This window comes from Mastomys coucha, unplaced genomic scaffold (genome assembly GCF_008632895.1).
Source record: "Mastomys coucha isolate ucsf_1 unplaced genomic scaffold, UCSF_Mcou_1 pScaffold5, whole genome shotgun sequence".
Lineage (NCBI taxonomy): Eukaryota > Metazoa > Chordata > Mammalia > Rodentia > Muridae > Mastomys > Mastomys coucha.
In genome coordinates this window covers 9,989,246-10,009,197 of record NW_022196911.1, presented here as the reverse complement: position 1 = coordinate 10,009,197, position 19,952 = coordinate 9,989,246, and the positions used below count along the sequence as shown (strand labels likewise).

The following is a 19,952-nucleotide window of genomic DNA, read 5'->3' as shown; positions in this document are numbered from 1 at the left end:
CAGCACTTAGCTGTTTGGATCTGGGCTCCCTCGTGCTTTCCTGGGGAGGAGAAGACAACATGTACTCTGATGTGTTTCTGTGGCCTTCCCACAAAGCCTCCAATTAGTGAAAGAGTTGCAAGTTTCTTTGTACAAACTAAAAAGAGGGAAGGCTAAGCATCTCTGCTTCCACAGTGGATTGTACAGGTCTTCCAGCAGTGCTGGGTCATTAAGCCCACCAACAGGCCTGGCTCTCTGGAGCACCCCTCTCCAAGGACTCTGTAGGAAATCTTAGCGCTATTTTAACTAGGAAATATATTTGAAAGCTTTGCTTTAATTAATTATTTATTTTTTTTTACCTCCAGTTTGGAAAGAATGTCTGCAAAGGTAAACTGCTACATAGTTAGCAGAGTAGACCTGGTCATTAAGTTAGAGTGAAACCAACAGGGGTGCTGAGAGCATCTGCCTAACCCTATGGTCAGTGACCAGAAAATATCTAACAGTTGAGTGTTGACAGTACTGCAGTCACACGGAGCTCATCTTGCTTACAGGTGAGACACACTTACTTGTCTTATTACATTTTATACTTTTGTTTATCAAAGGGTGGGATCCGATCTGCATAAGAAAGAGATTATTCTGGTGAGATGATAAATCTCTCTGGGAGGATTTTGCAGTTGGAAAAAATCTTTTGACTGTGTCTCATTAAGAACTTTGTCACTGAAGCAAGAGAAAAGCCTGACTCTCCTTTTGAGTTAGTGTATTTGATAGTATAGATTCATGACAACCTTTATTCTTCAGTTAGATTATCTTATGCATAAGAACAGTTGCTATAGTTTTGACACATTTTGTGGCTTCTTTTCAGAACCTGGCATCCCAAACACAGAGGGGCCACTTTCTTCTCCTCAACCTTGCAGTAGCTCACTACATTCTCTTGAATTCTACCCAATCATGTGTTCTCTCAGGTTCTAGAGCAAACCATGTTTGAAGGGGAAGATGCTGCTCTTCTCTGAGGGAAGAAAGGGATGCTTATCTTGTAGTTCTAGATAGAAAGCTGTATTTTAAAATTACAGTAGCATAACATTCAATTTTAAAGAGAAACGGAGTGTGTATTGCAGAATTGTCTGTTGTACAGAAGCTTTTAGCAGATGAGCTAAACTTATAAGTATACATAACATAATCTTCTGTAGCCACGATTTAAGTAACAAGAATAAAATATTTTATTAACATGACCCCCCCCAAATGCACATCTGCAGTTAATGGAACTAAAATTAGGTTTATTAGCACTTTTGTATTCAACCTCAATAAAATATATTTCTCTCTCTAGAGGTTAGTTATTAAATAGAATATTTTAATGTTAATCTATATTTTTATTTCTTTTTTATTAGATATTTTCTTTATTTACATTTCAAATGTTAGCCCATTTCCTGGTTGGTTTTCCCTCTGAAAAGTCCCTATCCCATCCCTCCTCCCATCTCCCCCTGCTCACCAACCCACCTATTCCTGCTTCCCTGTCCTGGCATTCCCCACACTGGGGCATCGAGGCCTTCTCAGGACCAAGGGCCTCTCCTCCCATTGATGTCCAACAAGGCCATCGTCTGCTACATATGCAGCTGGAGCCAAGGGTCCCTCTTTGGTTGGTGGTTTAGTCCCTGGGAGCTCTCGGGGTACTGGTTGGTTCATATTTTCATTCCTCCTATGGGGCTGCAAGTTCTTTCAGCTCCTTGGGTCCTTTCTCTAGCTCCTCCATTGGGGACCTTTTACTCAGTCCAATGGATGGCTGTGATCCTCCATTTCTGTATTTGTCGGGCACTGGCAAAGCCTCTCAGGAGACAGCTATATCAGGCTCCTGTCAGCAAGCACTTGCTGCCATCCACAATGGTGTCTGGGTTTGGTGACTGTATATGGGATGGATCCCCAGGTGGGGCAGTCTCTGGATGGTCTTTCCTTTAGTCTCTGCTCCATACTTTCTCTCTGTATCTCCTCCCATGGGTATTTTGTTTAGTTTACTGTTCTAAGAAAGACCAAAGTATCCATACTTTGGTCTTCCTTCTTCTTGAGCTTCATTTGGTCTGTGAATTGCATCTTGGGTATTCACATCAGTCAGAATGTCTAAGATAAAAAACTGAGGTGACAGCAGGTGCTGGCAAGGATGTGGAGAAAGAGGACCACTCCTTCATTGCTGGTGGAACTGCAAGCTGGTACAACCACTCTGGAAATCAGTTTGGCAGTTCCTCAAAAAATTGGACATAGTACTACCTGAGGACCCAGCTATACCACTCCTAGGCATATGCCCAGAAGATGCTCAACATTTAATAAGGACACATGCTCCCCTATGTTCATAGCAGCCATATTTATAATAGCTAGAAGCTGGAAGGAACCCAGATGTCTGTCAACAGAAGAATGGATAAAGAAATGTGGTACATTTACACAATGGAATAATACTCAGCTATTAAAAACAATGAACTCATTACATTCTTAGACAAATGGAAGGAACTAGAAAATATCATCCTAAGTGAAGTAACAAAAGAATACACATGGTATATACTCACTGATAAGTGGATATTAGCCCAGAAGCTCCAAATAATCTGTTTTAAAGTATAAAATTAAAAACATCATATGGAATGTAATAGCTATAAAACACAATTACTTTAAAAAACTGTCATAATTATAATATTAAATTCTAGTTAATTCAAGAGATTACTTGTTATAATCTTTAATATATATATTACACATGTTACACAAGTGTCTGTATGAGTCTATGTACATGTGTGTACACTGGAGAGTGACACATATCACATACAAGAGACAAAGCTATTTTTATGATTACAACTCTGTAGTCACGTGACAATGAAGGCAGCATATAGCTTCAGCCCTGCAACTGCAGTCACAGATCCAAAGCAACTGTAGATTTATTAAAAAATATTGTTTAAGATAGAACAGAACTATTTTCCTCCCTAATCAATATTAACATTTTGACCCAATGCCATACAAGTTAAAAGAAAATTATTTATTTTGTATTCTGTTGTCTCTTAGATAACAAAGGATAGAGTGGTGCCATCCATCTTCAGATATCTTAAGCCATTATATCGCTAGGCAGTCTTTCTGCTACCCCAGGATCAGCAAAGCACAACAAACATTTGTATATTAATGCTGGAGCCCAATGACAGGTTACTTTAAAAACAGTTAGCCTCGACTTAACCCACCCATCAGGTGACCTACCTGACAGCTGATTTGCTTGCGTGCCCCAGACTTGTCCATCTGTTCAGGACAACTGGACCCACTGTTATAGTGTTGTTCTTAACAAGGTCAACCCATATTTGTCGTGAAAACAGGATGAACTAGAGGCTACGATTTTATTCAAATCATCACTTCCTGTAGAAATGGGGAGTTATTGAAGTTGGTTTGAAGAACATTAGGAGGTTCATGGATAGACTGATAAATAATAATAAAATAATAATAAGTAATTGGTGAAATTGCTGGGCTGGATGTAGATTTTGTTCTTACAGGGCAATGACCATGTCATATCAGCTTATCTATTTTACTGGAGAGAAATGCATGCTTTTTCTACTGCAAAGAAGCTCCATCCTTTCCTACAGAGTTATAAAATGTCTCAGACAATAGATCCACTTTTCAAGAAAAGACCACCAAGTGACCTCTGTGGCCTGATTCAAAGTGGCACATATTTTCCTGATATTTGAAAATGACCCTCTTCCCTGTGTAAATTTTTATAAAGGATATGTTCCTCCTACTAACCACCACCCAAAATTCATTTCACGATAGAATGCATTAACCTCATTCTTGACAATTTATTAAACATATATACATATATTATTTATTTTCATTAAAATGTAATTATAATTTCACCCCAAAACTGAGAGTGATGATTGCCATTTTCAAAGTACCATGCTAAACAATATTTAAAATTTGTACCATGAGTTTTGGGCTCAAAACTCCATTTATTTTATTTTATTTTATTTTATATGGATTAGTATTTTGCCTGCATGTACGTCCATATGATGATGTCAGAACCCCTAGAACTGGAGTTATAGATAGACAGTTGTGAGTGTGGATGCTGGGCATTGAACCTGGGTCCTCTGGAAGAGAAGCCAGTACTCTTAACTTCTGAGCCATCTTTTCAGCTCCCCAATTCCACTTTTATTAAAAGTTGGCTTTATGTGTTCATGAGAAGTTGTTTATATTTCACATGGCCTATTAAATCAGTGCCTGCATTAAATACTCTGATACAAAGATGATCTTTCTAGCCACACCCTTCCACTGATCTTTCTCCTTTTATACAATATTTGTGTCATGGTTCCATGTAAATGGCTGTCTGATTGTAATGGCCTTGATGTGATGGGAATGGGTGTACCATCTGACAGAAAGTGCACAGCATTGGGAAAGAGCTGCTGTTTGGAGAAATCAAATAAAAAGCCTTCTGATTTGAATTATTCAAGGAGACATACCACTCCCTACCCCTTTTGTCTCAGCAGAGTTTTGTGAGCTAGGATTCCAAATGATGTTAGACCTATTTCTAAAACTAGTTCTCCCTCACATTAGTTCCAGGTTGGGAAAGGTCAGGTTGTGTAACTCCACTGATGTACTCTAATACAGTCTAAGGTTGAATATGTGCATCCCTGGATCCTAAACCAGCTTCATCCTCATCTCTTGTTTGGAGTGCCACTAAAATGTCCTCAGCAACCAATTCCAAATGGCCTTCTGGATTTAAGCTCACTTGCCCTGGAAACAGAAACCTGGCAGTCACTCAGCCATGAAGCTTACTCAGCAGAAGGCCAGAGCAGCCAGGAGTGTCCATTCCCTGCCTCCCTGCTGCAGGAGAATACTAGATGCCAAATTTACACCAGGCGAGCCTTTCTAAAGAGCAACCATTTTCCCTCAGTGCTGCTTTGATTTACAGTAAGTGGTCCAATGGGAGCTATTTGGGTGTAATGTGTTTTAACTCGGCTGTTTGGCAGTTGTTACCCATAACTACAAATTATTGATAGATTGATGATACCTTATATTCATGGATTATGTTCATAGCCCTCGGTGATTGGAGAAAATCGATAGTTCCTGGAAAGATAGAAAGAAAACACTTGTCTAGGGAATAATATCAAATTTGCATTGAGTAATTATCTCATCATTTTCTTCCTTTTTCCCTGAGAATTCACTGAGGTGTGGGATTTGAGACTAGGGGAACCCCAAGCACTCACCTTACAGACACAGCGAGGCTACACGGAGGTAGGCATGGTAGAGCTTACACTTAGACCTATAGAAAACTTACTTTTGAAAACATTTGAAGGTGGACCATGATTCTCGGCCTACACATGATAGTCCTGTTGAATATGTACCTGCTGTACTGTTACTTTTAATTGATAGGTAAATTACAATGTCAGTGAAGAGAATTCTTTTTTTTCAGAAGATAACTCCCATGCCTGCAGCCAACTTTTCAGGCCCCTGCACTCGAAGCATCACTTTGTAAACTCAGAACCGTGTTCTCCTTTCTGCCTTTGGTTAGTTAGGTGACTGCACAGGAGTTGTCATTGGTAAGTCCTTGACTCTACTTTGACGGCTTCTTATTAACCCTTGGAATCTGTGAGTGCAGTACAACTTCTCAGTTCTGAATATAAAAATTTATGTCCCCTTATGACCTTCCAGCAACAGCAGAATGTGATTTTGAAAGGCATTAGCATAATGGAACCTTTTCAATAACATGATGTATTGAGCCCATCTCAGAAAACAGAGCCCACACTGGTAATTTATTGCCGCCATTGCCATGCTGAGGCCCCCATTGGTATCAAACACTTTTAACTCTGCTGAAAAGTGTGGCTTCCCTCCCAGCTCCGAGTCTGCAGGATTCACTGAAGACTGTTGCTTTCTAATGGAGCCTGCAGTGCTTTGGGGAACAGTCATCATCGCATGATATAATTATCTCTCATGAACATGTCTAATTACTTATTGTTTCAAAGACTCCTTGATGTAAATTGAAGTTGATTGCTATCCCCTGGTGTGGTCAGGGGTAGGGCTGCTCCTCTGAAGGCTGGATGTGTGCTACAGGTGAGAGCAGGTATCTGTGAGTCTATAGATGGCTTACATTTTTCCAGGATCTGACAGTAACAGCATTTGTAAGGATGAATATTGCAATCTGCATCAATTAATAATAATTGATCATCATTTAAAAATTTTTTGCATTGGCCAGGCAGTGGTGGTGCACGCCTTCAATTCCAGCGTTTGGGAGGCAGAGGCAGGTGGATTTCTGAGTTCGAGGCTAGCCTGGTCCACAAAGTGAGTTCCAGGACATCCAGGGCTATACAGAGAAACCCTGTCTCGAAAAACCAAAAAAAAAAAAAAAAAAAAAAAAAAAAAGGGAAAGTTTTACATCTAGGAAACAGGTCACTTAACAACTGATAAGTACAAGGTAGATTTAATGGGGGAGATTTGTATTTCAAAAATAAAGGAAAACAAGCTTTGCATATTTGTTCTGATTTTCTTGGATGGGACTGATGAGATATTCCACTTGCAGAGAGGATCAAGCTGCTGTCTTACTGTCTGGCAGGTTTTCTCCATCTTTTTCCTTCGGGTGCTAGGAACCCGCTATCCTTAACATCATGGAAAATGGAATTAACGTGGCAAAGACAAAGGGTAGTCTTCTCTCCTGGATTTCGTACTTAAAAATGAGGAGCCATACATCAGTAAAAAAAAGGACAGGGTCTAAGGTATATGTTGTGTAGAGAGTTTATACTTTGTACTGAATCGCAGATGAAATTTCTATTGGATGAAATCCAGTTGAAAATGTGGTTGTAGTTTATAGGTTATGAATAATATTTTTCTTCCTTTGTATGTTATTATTAACCTTCTTTTAAAAATGCCTGAGTGGCTACTTAATTTAGAGCTGAATGTAGTGGTGTGTGCCTGTAATCCCAGTACTCAAGAAAATGGGATGAGAGGGATGTGAGCTCCAGGCTGGCTTGGCTTAAATACACTCTAGAAAGAAAGAAGAGATGGAGAGAAGAGAAACAAAAGCTCCCAGGGGACATGCTATAAAAGGTCTTCTGTAGGTACAGAGAAGAGGAAAGCCTTCAGGAGATTCAGCTTCTCCTCAGTTTCCTCTGGGAAGAATTCTCTTCACTGAAACTAGAATTCCGTCTCCAAGCATATCAGCCGCCATCATTGCCACACCAGCCAGCTGTGCCTGCTTGAGGAAGGCCACAGGAGCAGCCAGCAGGCTTGCTATTCCCTCAGAGAAGGAAGGGTTGGAGGGGAGATTGGAGCCTCAGTTGAAATTCTGGACATCCCTCCCAGCCATCTGTATGTCCTTCTGCCTAATTGCATGTGAGTGTGGCCTCAAGAGATGCTGGAGTTTAGAGGCTGAGGGAATGGCTGAAGAAGGCTCTATCTTTGAGGATCTTGGGGAAGTCGTTATCCAGTCAGTTGAAGACTTCCCAGTATGGCTGCTTTGTGATCTCCCATGCTCCTGCTTGGTACCTCTCTGCCATGTTCTGTAAGCAGAATCACCTCATTGGTTCGCCAGAGTAAACTTTTGTGGGTAAAGTACTTTGCTTGGTCACTGGGGATTCCAAAAGACATGGGGGACACATTGTTTAAGTCTCCCTAGGGAAGGAATTCTCAAAAGTAATATCATCATTAAATTGAGGCAAACCTATAGTGTTTGTAGTAGAGGAATGTCCTGATGTCACCAGCCACTGATGATCACCATCCAAGCTGAGTTTGTTTTGTGTAGTGAGATACAACACACTTTTACTATGGCATAAACGTGTTAGACGTGAAGTAGTCATGATTTAAGGCAGAGAGTCCTGCAATGCCTGTTCTCTCTCATAAAACAGCTCTCATTGGGGTGTGAAAAAAGTTGAGGTCCAGCATATGTCCTGGGCATATGATTCTCCCCTAACCTGAAGCAGAAGGTGGGGGGTGGATTGCTTCTACAGTTTGCCCTAATGTTCCTTATCAACAGATTACAGATCTCTAATACCCTGGCCTACCTGAGATGACTTCATTTTTATTTTAACTTATAGTCATATCTCTTCCCACCACAATTCATTACTGCACTTCCAGGACATTTTAAAACAGGTGGTGCATTCCTTGTGTGCTGTTTACATTTGTAGTTATGTATTATAATTTTGTATTTCAGTACTGCTTACATACAATAAAATTCTAACTGATTTGGAAACCTCTTAGCACGTATCTAATCAGTTTATCTTTTTTATGCATATGGCTAAAACAGTAATGACGATAACAGTATTTTCAGGGCACAATAAAGGCCATTTGAAGAATTGTAAGGGGGACTAAAACACAGAAAACGAACTAAATTTCTTAAGCCCTAATGCATCATAGTGTATATTTTACAGTTTCAATTTCTAGCATAGAACAAAATTCAAGAGGTTGACTCATGAAAGTGCTGCATTAGAATAAATTTGCTGAGGTTGCCCCCAGGAGATGGGTGTCAGTGCACACCTCAGAGTTCCAGGCTGATTCTGCCACCTTCTCTCAGGTGTCATTCTACAGTGTAACCTTGCCGTTAGTTAGTCTGTGAGCAGCGGCTCTGAGAAAGACTGCTAACATACAACCAAAGGAATTGGAGTAGCATTTCCTGCTTTCCCCATAGTTCTACTGAGCTCACAGCTTGCAAGCCTACTACTGTCTCTAAGGCAGGAGTTTTCAACCCGTGGGTCACAGCCCCTTTGGGGGTCACATATCAGACATCCTGCATATCAAATATTTACACTAGGACTCATAATATTAGCAAAGTTACAGTTATGAAGTAACAATGAAAATAATCCTGTTGTTGGGGGGCGGGGTGTCACCACATGAGATCCTATTAAAGTGTGGCCAAACTGGGAAGGATGAGAAGCCCTGTGCTAAGGGATGTTTGTCCTTGGCCAGTACTCTTGGCTCTGCTCTCTCCAGTGTCTCTTGGTTGCCTAGTGTTCTGGATTTTTAAATAGAAATGAACTCATTGCTTTGAACCGCTCGGTAGCCACGGGATCCAAAAACAGTTTTTCACTGATGCTGCTTGACTTTTTCCAAATGCTAAGCATCCTCTTAAATGCTTGCCCACTGCCACGAGTAGGTATGGACTGGGAAGGAGTGATGCAGCTGTGTTCTTTGGAGTTGCACTGGATGCCAGCACTTCTGCATCTAGTGTTTGTACAAGCATACTGAGTGAAGGAATTCATTAGATGCATAGACAATCTATTATTTCCAACTTAGGAAACTAATGAAAGCAGAAGTCTTATATTTAACAATCGTTTTGATTTTTGTTCACAATTTTACTTTGTGTCCAATATAATATTGCTTTAATATAAAGCTATGTTCAACCCTGTGCAAACAGTAGGCCAACAAGGATGGAGAATAGGCTAACTTGAAAAATGCAAATTTTACTGTAAAATGAGTCATAGTTTACCAGTACATGCGAATGAATTGTGGGGTCTCGATGTCAAGTCTCACAAGATCAGTTTTAGGGAAGTAGTTCCAACAACGTGGTTCAGAAAGATACATTGCCAAAACATTGAAACTGACCTCTCTGGAGGTCTGTGGTTTGCTTACTTTTGTTTATAGGTTTCCTGTCTTAGGATAACTACACTATAGAGAGTAGTGATTAGATCTAACTAGTAAGTGCAGTAGAGCCCCAGGATGCTGAGAATGCCTTCTTCAGCTGGGGTATCCCATCCATTGGCTGTTCAGTTCATAACGTTACATTTTCTGGGGCCAGAATCTAAACTCTGGAATGCGAACAGTAACTCCACTGGTACTCGGGCACTCTCATGGATGTTCTCAACCCTATGAGCTGTGTCCTTCCCTGTTGCTGTCCATAAACAACGTTAAAAGGGGTAGGGTACCTGGAAAATGGAGTTAGAAAGAAGAGCCACAGTAAGAGAGAGTTAGGGAAAAGACAGAGTGGCCACAGGTATACTTGTCCACATGGTTGGTTTATAAAATTAGACGCGAGTCGTGAACGCTCAGCCATCTTCACTTTAATGCCCATCCTTTGATCCCCCCCCCCCAACAGGTTGAATACCTAAGGCAAAACCACTCCCCCAAGTACATCAGCATGCCAGTCCAATCCGCGACTTCTTCTTTTCTCTGCAGAGGTGGAACTTCCGAATGTAACTGGAACCAGGTTGGAGGTGTGGCAAATAGCAGGAGGTGGGCAGAGAGGTGTGGTTATGAGAGGCAGGCCTCAAACCAGGAGGGTAACACTTCCCTCTTCTGACAAGCCATCAGACATAAGGAAGGAGAAACCTTAGGGATCCCATGGAGCTGCCAGCCTGTTTAGTTGGAAGTACGCATACACAGAGCACGGCCTAGTGCACATTGACTGGCACTGGCCTTGATTGGCAGCTGAGCAAGGCTTCTAATTTATTGTTGTAAATGGCAGAAATGATAGAACTTCTATGGAGACATAAACAAAAGATTCCTCTAGGAGTCTTGTAAGATCAGCACAAATGTGCATGATTAGCATGCTTATTTGCATATTATGATGGGCTGTAATAATTAAAATTTATAGTGTAAATATATCTTTTAGATATTTTTGATGTTAATATTTTGGAATATATTTGAAGAAATTCAAAAGATCCCAATAAAGATGATAGAATAGAAGCAAATTAGAGTCAGAACAAAATGTAGATGAAATATCAAAAAAAAAAAAAGTATTTGAGCTCACTGTCCTCAAGACAGCATTCCTGCAAGGTGAAGAGATTTTAGAGCTTGAAGATGAATATTTTTTTGTGATGGCAGTGTGTTTACTAGGGAAATCTATTTCTGAGAACCAACAGATCTGTAGCTTACTTTCCAGACTGTGTTTAGCTGTTTGTTAAATGCTAGCATTTTCTTGTCTTTAGCGGTATATGCTAGGGATATTTGGGAGATTTCCTCTGTTAATAATCATATTCCTGTGTCCCTTTATCCCATATGTCATAGAAGTCAGACATTCCAAGTATCCCAGAGGCCCCATTTTTTCCAGATGACCAGGGTGTCCCATTCCTTTGTCATGAACACGTGACCAACTTCTGGTACGCCAGCCCTGGACACAGGTCTCTAGCTTGTTCACACAGCCAGAGCCCTGTACCACACAGCTCCACATGGCTCCATGGAGTGATCATGTGCAACTATACATTTTGGAGAGGGCATATTTATTCAGATGTTGTTCTTGCCCATGGACGGTGAAGCTTAGATAAGATGTTGAAAAATTTACCTTGAATTTTCTCTGTCACAAATCCTTTGTTCTGTTTTGTTTTGTTTTGTTTTGTTTTCCAAACAACCAGAAAAAGAAAGGGAGTACTGGGTAAGAACCAAAAGGCAAAGTGTTCTGGAGCATGGGTCTTGGGCTGTCAAGGGTTGGTTCCTGGTCATGAGGAGAGACATCCTAAGAGGTCACTGGTCTCTGAGTCCTTCTTCCTTATCTGTATTTGGGAGTGATAATTGCTTTCATTAGTTTTTACTGTACAGATTAAAGATAGAAATTGCTTCGTATAGAGCCTGGTCAGAGTTGGGGCTTAATTATAGATACACAATGTGCAAGCTTACACAGACTGTGTCTGAACACATGAAAGCAAGGGACACTTGAATTTGTTTACAAATGTGTTCTCTCTGCCAAGTTGCTGACCAATTGTAATTCAGATGTTTTCTTTCCTTTTTCTGTAGCATAGCAGGATCACCCGGTCTGGATAGCAAGGCATGTGAACCTTTAGGAGGACCAATGGGGTCTTAAAGGCTTGTGTTGGAACTTCCGGCTCTGTGCTGACTGCCAGTATTAAAGTAGGAGGGTTAACAGGGCTTGCCACATTTGTACTGAGTGTTCAATATTGAGGTATGATCACCATTTGTAGATTTTGAGACATCATTGGAGCTTTGCCCCTCTGTGGTCAGCAAATGCTACAATGTAAATCAGGATCCTGTTTTGATGTTTTTAGTCTCATTTTAACAAAAGAATTTAAGAATGGACTTAAGCTGAAATTCAGAAGTCCCAGGACAGGCAAGCTGTAAGTCTTTAGCAGTTGCCAGGAGAAGAGAATGAAACAGTTATGGTATTTAAGCTGGGGGGTGTGGTTGGGTGTTATGATGGACAAGCAGCCACGTGAATGGTGGGGAGGGAAGCATCAGAGGAAGTGTAAGGAAATGCAAACTGTTGGGGAAACAAGGTGTTGAGAATAAAAGGCTTAGAAAAGAGATGGAGTCATTCAGATGTGAAGGCAGAATTAGGAAGCTGCATGAATGGGCTAGGGTCAGGGATTCTAGGACAGAAAATACAATGTCTCATTAAAGCACTAATTATTTCACCTGGAGCCTTAGTGTGGCCTGGGTGAGCCTGCCTACCGGCCTGCACTGCTCCTCTGATGCTGGAGGCTGAGAAGGGCATTTAGCAAGCAGCCTCCGCTCCACCACCTTCCAACTGTGACATGTGTCAGTTAAGAAAAAACAACAGTAGCAATGAAGGAGCATCTCAGGCAGGCACATTTCCATAGCCTTCAGCTGCCTTCATTACTGATAGGCAGGGTACTTTCATTGCTGATACAGTGTTGTTCAGAAGAGCAGCGATGCATTGCCAGCATTTAGCACACCACCTGAGATAGCACAGACAAAGGCACCTCACTAATAGGAACAAAAGAGCACAGACTGATGCTGTAAATTGCCTCCCCTTCAGGGCGTAGGCAGTGCTATTGTTTGCTGTTTGCCTCCACGCTAATGATTTTATGTACTGGGTCTTAATCTATTGTTCCTGTCACCTTAATGATTAGAAGTTCTCTGTGTTTATTAATAATAACATTTTATTCCATACTGAGAAAATCCTTCCAGGTCAGGAAAGGAAAGTAGAGAGAGACTAAGGATCAACAACCCATGTGATTCCGACTACCCAAGAAAGCATACGAAATAAAGACTTTTCAGACTCAGGGGCATGGGTATGTAGCTCTGGACTTGAACAGATGAGGCAGGAGGGTCAAGAGCTTGAGGCTAGCCTGGGGTACACAGTGAGACCCTGTCTCATGGGTAAATAGGCAAACTCACAAACTCCCACTGAGTAAAGGGAAGAGCTAGAAAGCTTTGTTGTAGGAACAGGTGGTAGCTTGGGATGGTAGCAAGGACAGTGTCTGTGACAGGCAGGACACTTTGACCCTGGGTGTGCAAGTATCCCAAGGTCCTCACACAAAACAGTTTATTTTCTAGAGAAGAGAACTCAGTTAGAGGTTGTGGGATGGAAAAGTTTGCTTCACCATGTTACAGGTATCAGGGCACATAATATTTAATCAGCAAATAATATAATGAATGATAAACACATGTATTTCTTAAATTAGCTGTCAAAAGTTGAGGGGAAAAACCTATATTCAATTCGTTAAATTGACCATTTTTGTACTTGAAACAGAGAACACCTCATTTATATAAAGATTGGGTTCATGTGATATTTGATTTTCCATTGGCATAACTTATTAAATCAAACCCATATAGGTTATTAGCTCTTACTCAGGGTTTATTTATTTCATAATAGTGAGCCAATGAATATCCTATACATTCACACCCTTAACCTGTCATTGAATTAATGGATATGTTTTACTTTGGTGTATTATCTGTCCATTACTTTACTAGAAATGTCACCTCTTATGGGGACTTTTGGGGGTCCAACTTGTGGTTTAATAATAAAGACTGTATAATACAAGACTACTCACCTGTTTGCTGTGGCAGTACATCAATTAGCCATCTAGACTTAACCTGACTCTCCTGCCATTGCATCTCCACCATATGGCTCTCTCGGCTCTACCTCCCTGCTCTGCTCTGGCCATGCTTCCATTCTTCTGCTTCTCTCGATCAACCCTACCAGCATGCACCACCATACCCACCCCATATTCCTATAACTATTTTCTCAAGGTTACATATGACTAAGGTGGGTATGCACCACCATACCCACCCCATACTCCTATAACTATTTCCTCAAGGTTACATATGACTAAGGCCATTTGAAGCAGGCAGCTATAATGACCCCCACAACATCAAGCCTTAACATTCTCTAGTAGACAGTAGTAGAATTAGGCTAATGAGACTTGGAAAGCTTCAAAAGACCCTTACAAGGCGTCAGCTCCCTCTGACATTGTACAAGAGATAAACAGTTATTGGAAGTGGGACACACAAGTCATATAACTGTCTTCCAGTCACCAGTCTCCCTCTAAGGAACCAATCTGGACTAGGATGGCGTATTGTTTTGGGTCTGTCAGTGCCCTCTCCATCTGGGCTGAATAGACATAAACATTTTCTTTACCTTTTTTTTCTCCATGGGAAATTTACAACAAAAAGTAATTCTAAGAATGGATATAATCTTTTCTTAAAAATAAATTTACATACAAATGTAATCCAATGCTAATAACCATGTTCATGGACATTGAGCAATGTATCAGATGCCTATTTCCTTAGGGAGTTAATATTGAAATAATATGCGTAGCATTTTGAAGTCCAGCAAAGGTTTGCTGTTATAGCTCTCCCTGTGGCAGAAAATAGTTTTAGTGCTGTATTATTATTTTCTGAGAGAGGCTTGGTGTTTTTGTAGAAGAAAGAAACCATACTTTTATACTGGTGTACATTCCTCTCTTCACTCAATTATTTATTACTTACTGTGACTTTTTTCTTTTTATCCAAGCTCAGGTTTCAAATACAAGCACTGACATTGATCTTTCTGTCCCAGTGAGCTGTCTTATATATTTTCCAATCTGAATTGACTAATGTCCTCCAAAGACACATGCTGTTTTGTGCAGATACTGGCTCCTGAGAGTACATAACTGGGATTGGTGAATTGTCCTTCTTAACTTGATTATGGCAGACCCTGATCACTGGCAAACCCAATCAAAGCTCTGTGATCTGGAGACCCCAATACAGTATCAGCAGAGAGAAAAGAAAATCACACAAAGCTTTTGCTTTGTATTGAACTATTAAAAGTGTTCATTGTGACCAACCTAATCTCATCCTCAAGGAGACATGATGGTCCCATACTGAACACTGCTCTGGGAAAAGCAACTCACCCACAGATCCTAAAGAGAGATCCCTTGTTCTGACATCTCATCTGCCATACAATCAGCCAGTCTATACTCATCAGGGAAGATGGGAGCTCATCCTTCTTGGGAGTGTGAGCCTCTCTCATTGGTGGCTCACTCACTTTCACCCTCCCCAAGAAAACAGTCTAAGTCAGACTGGAAAGAAGCAGGCTAGACACTGGAAGCCACAGCTATACAAGTACATAGTCCCAGGAAGGCACTTGAAGACAGCCAGATTGCTCCAAGTCAGGGAAGGGAAGGAAGTCCACTTGGGATAGGTTGAGATGCCAGCCAAGTGCAAAACTCACTCACATCCTGCCTGGAATGATCACTCACCCCTCTCTTCTGCAACCACTTTACCAGGGATATAAAGCTAGCTTGCCCAGACAATAAAGGGACATAAATAAAGTCAAGGAAGACATTCATATCTAAGCATTTACTGGTGACCGTGTGATGCCCTGGGCCCATGCACATAAGGGCCCCATCCCATCATGCCCTATATAGTGAAATGAGGGAATAGAATACTGGGAAGTTGGCATATAGGAAATCCTTCCCATCTTCTATCATCTCTGCAGGAGAACATAGTGCTTATTACCTTCATCACCTTTCCTGTCTCTGTTGTGTATTTAATCCCTTGGAATAGCAGTAAAGATGATTAAATTAGGTTCTATCATTTAGGAACAATCAGATAATATCTTAATCTCCTAATGAGAAACCCTCAGGATGCTTAGTATCAGATTGTTATATAGAATTGCTCTACAAGGGAAGTTCCTAAGAACCAGACTATGCCCATAGCTGTTATTTTCCCAAATGATCTACCCTGGGTTATCAATGACCTGGATGTAGATGCCTAAGGCAACAGCTGTCTGCTTCACAATTGAGGACTGACGAGGATCTCCTTATTTGTGTAATTTCAGACATAAGTCTAACTCAGTTCTCCATCCACACACTTGGAAGAGTTAGAGAAGCACTGCCATATTCCTCCTTCAGGATCCCCTCCTCATGTAAAGAGTCTGTTTTTCTGGTAAGGATAGAATTAGTCTTAAATTATTTTAAGTCTAATGTTAATATATTCTGAGGTCCAAGAAAAATAAATAGGTTTCTCTGTGTAAAATATGTGTTCTTTACCATCAATGAGCAGCATTATCATTTTAGTTTGGACTGGTGGTCAGTTAGGAACACACTGGAAGGGTTAGCCTATGTGTTGGGAATATTTTCATATAGCTCTACAGTATTTCCTTTGCAACTAACTGAGCTGGCGCTGGCATTTGAGTGGAGAGGCCAACATGGGAAAGGGTAAGATGGAGACAAGGAATTTATTACACCTCTGACAATTCCTAAGGAATGAATCTTTACCGAGAAAGCTGATAAACTGTGTATAAAATTATTCTAACGTCTATAGCATTATTGTAGTGCAGAAATAGTCAACCTATCGATTTACATCACATTGGAAAGACAGGTGTCTGAATAGTCTCAAATACTTTTTATGAGATGGGAAGAAAGCCAGAAAGCTACAAGAGAGTTTTAAAGTTATTTTTTCAGGTGGGCATGCCTAGAATTTTTATAAAGTATTGCCTCAAAGAGCCAAGGAAACCTTATTCATTGTGAAATAGTTTGCCTGGTGCAAGACAGGAGCAGTGAATTAGCAGAAGTCTTTCTGTAGATGTGTTTCACCGTGTAATAGAAAAGCCAGAATGTGATCTTTCCAGGCTATTGTTAGATTTGTGGGACTCTCCCCTGTTGTCAATAGTGATGTAGGTTATCTTCAAGCTGTGGATGATCTATGTTAGAATATGATCGAATGAACATTGAAGCCACTAGACTGGTTCTAGAGACACATTGTTCAGACTAAACAGTCTTAAAATGTGATAATAACAATTGCTAACTATAGCTGGACCAAATTGGGAGGTTGATTATCAGCCAGCTGCCTTCTTCTTGGCTCATTCCCCGGATTTCACCAAACTTCAAGGCTAGCTGGCTGCTGGCAGTTCTTCATGGCTTTCATCCATCCTCTGGGGCTTTTGTGAAGTCTAAAGAGTGTTAAAATCAATGAGCCATCATCTGCTGTGTAGGAAGATGTTATAAGTATTTGTTTCAAATAGGGCATGCTTCTTGTTTCAGCAGATGTTTCTAGCTCAGGAGATGGCTTCCTGGTAGCAAATTCACCCTTGCACATCCAGTTCTATTAAAATGTGCTACTGTCAACCTACTTCTTGGTTCATGTGCAGCAAAGAAACACACACCTATATTTAATTCAAGTATTTATTGGTACCCAACATATGTGCCAATATAATAATTTACTGCTAGAAGAAGCACACATACTATATAAGCATACATTTATATATTTAAATTAATGTAGTGACTTCTTAACTAAATCTTAAACCCACCTATCCAAAGTTAACTATTATTTCACTTTACATTTACACAAATAGTATCTAGGGATTATTGATAAAGACAGGATGGAAAAACAAGTGTGCATTCATTTATGTATTTCATTGAAGGGATATTTACTGAGTGCCAGCTTTGTAGCAGAGTGCATTCAAACTTAAATACGATGGTACTAATAGAATTTCTGCCTACATGTACCTGACATCAAGTTAGAGAAGATGATCTGTCAACACATAGCTATGTCAATTATCCATCCACTTTAAGGTAGTGTTGAGTCTGAAAACAGCCACAACCACAACAGAAGCATACTTGAAACAGATTAGAAGAACAATTTGTGTAAAAGGTGAACTACTTCAGGAAAGGCAGTTGTACTGCAAGGGGTCCTGGGAGATGAAGGAGCCCCACCACAGAATATTGGAAGGAATAGTGGAAAGGTAGAGAGAATAACAAGGGCCAATACAGAGTGAGGGTGCTGAGCCAGGCATACGAAGACTATGTGGCCAGATCAGGTTAGGAGATAGGCAAGGTGTGTGTAAAGAAGAGACATCAAAGGACACCAAGCATAGCAGTGACAAGACTTAACTTATCTGTCCAACACTGCTCTCCCCTCCAATGGAAACATGGCTTGGGAGGACACAAATGGAAGCAGAGGAAATAGTTCTGAGCTCCTCATAAAATAAAATGGCAACTTTGTTAGGTGTATATCTGTTTGGGGTTCATGGAAAGGAGTCTGGTTGGCAAGATTTGTGAGATAGAACTCATAGTGTAGGCTTATGTAATTGGGGAGGTAAAGATGATTCACATGTATTTATCTTAAGCACTTGGTTGTGACTGGGGCTATTTCATTGAGATGGAGACATCTAGGCAGGAGCAGGCTTTGTTGAGAATAAGGAAGAGTTCTAATTTAGAAATTTTACTGGATGGTTTTATGTGTCAATTTGACATAAGCTAGAGTCATCAAAGAGGAAGGAACGTCAATTGAAGAAATACATCCTTGAGATCCAGATGTAAGGTATTTTCAATTAGTGATCAATGGAGGAGGGCCCAGCCTATTGTGAGTGGCACCATCCCTAGGCTCCTGGTCCTGGGTTTTATAAGAAAGCAGGCTGAGCAAGCCATGGGGAACAAGCCAGTAAGCAGGACCCTCCATGGCTTCTACATCAGCTTCTGCTTCTAGGTTCCTGCTGCTTGAGTTCCTGTCCTGACTTCCTTCATGCACAGGTATGCACAGGTATGTGGAAGCATAAGCTGACAAACACTTTCTTCTTCATGTGTTTTTGTTCATGATGTTTCCTTGCAATAATAGAAACACTAAGACAGACTTGTTAACTTATAGATGACAATACATATGACTGAAATAATTTTCTGTACAAATCTAGAGGTTAAAACTTGAACTATAGCTGTGTATGTTAATGTAGTTCTGTTCTCTCAGCAGATAAAGTAGTGGGATTGATAATTCCAGGCTAGCCTAAGCTATATAATGAATTCTAGACTAGCCTGGGATCCACAGTTGAGACCCTATCTCAAAACCAAAATCAACTAATCAAACAATAGTATTGAAATGTAAATAGGCATAAAATGAGTTTAGATGTTTAAGTCTTCATGAGCAATCTTCATTGAGAGAATGGAGAACCACCATGGAGATAAGGTGCTGGGCATTACTGTGAATGGGTTTCTAGAGTGGGATAATTAAGGTGGAAAGACCGAGCAACCCACCCTAAAGGGGAGTGGTGGTTGTGTAGATTTATGTAAAAAGGAGAGAGTGATCTGAGACACAGTGTTCATTGCATTCTGCTTCCTGGCTGTGGGTGTGGTTTGACAGGCTGCCACCTGGTCATGGTGGACTGGACTTTCAAATTGTGTGTCAGAGTAAGTGTTCTTTAGTTGCTTTTGTCAGGTACTTTAATAACAAGGAGAAAAAAAACAAACAATACACAGGGATTGTACAAGATCACCTAAGCAATGAGGATCTACAGAAAGAGAAAAGGTACTGTGGACTGGACCTCCCAAAACAGGGACCAGCTGAGGATCTACCTTTCAGCATCACAGAGGGTCAGAAAGCCGATAGTAGAAACCTACTGTCAGGTTTATGCTGCTGGAGGGTCTCTATCTACTGACCACTCTCATACATAAAGTCTAGGTGGATTTTTAAAAACCTAAGCTATCGTGGAAGGATAGCTCAGTACTTAACAGCATGTGCTATTCTTGTAAAGGACCCATATTTAGTCCCAGTACCCATATGGTAGCCTATAGCTAGAACTCCAGTTCCAAGGGATCCAATGCCCTCTTCTGGCCTCCATGGGCACTGCACATATGTGGTACACAGACATGTACGCAAAACACTCATAAAATAAAAATAAAGGAAGAATAATAGCCCTAATGGTATGATACTGAAATTCTGAGCTGGGCCTGATGGTGCAGGCCTATAATCTTACAATCTATTCAATGATTCTAGGAGGAAGTTTGTCTGGGCTACACAATGAGTTCAAGGACGGCCTAGACAACTTAGTAAGACTCTGGAGAGAGAGAGAGAGAGAGAGAGAGAGAGAGAGAGAG

At 40.7% G+C, this 19,952-nt stretch overlaps 1 protein-coding gene across 8 annotated transcripts in view; it reads left to right on the top strand.

Moving 5' to 3' along the window:
- Positions 1–19,952, top strand: part of Prkn (parkin RBR E3 ubiquitin protein ligase) — a 1,238,651-nt gene that overhangs the window by 398,208 nt on the left and 820,491 nt on the right. The window lies entirely within an intron of this gene.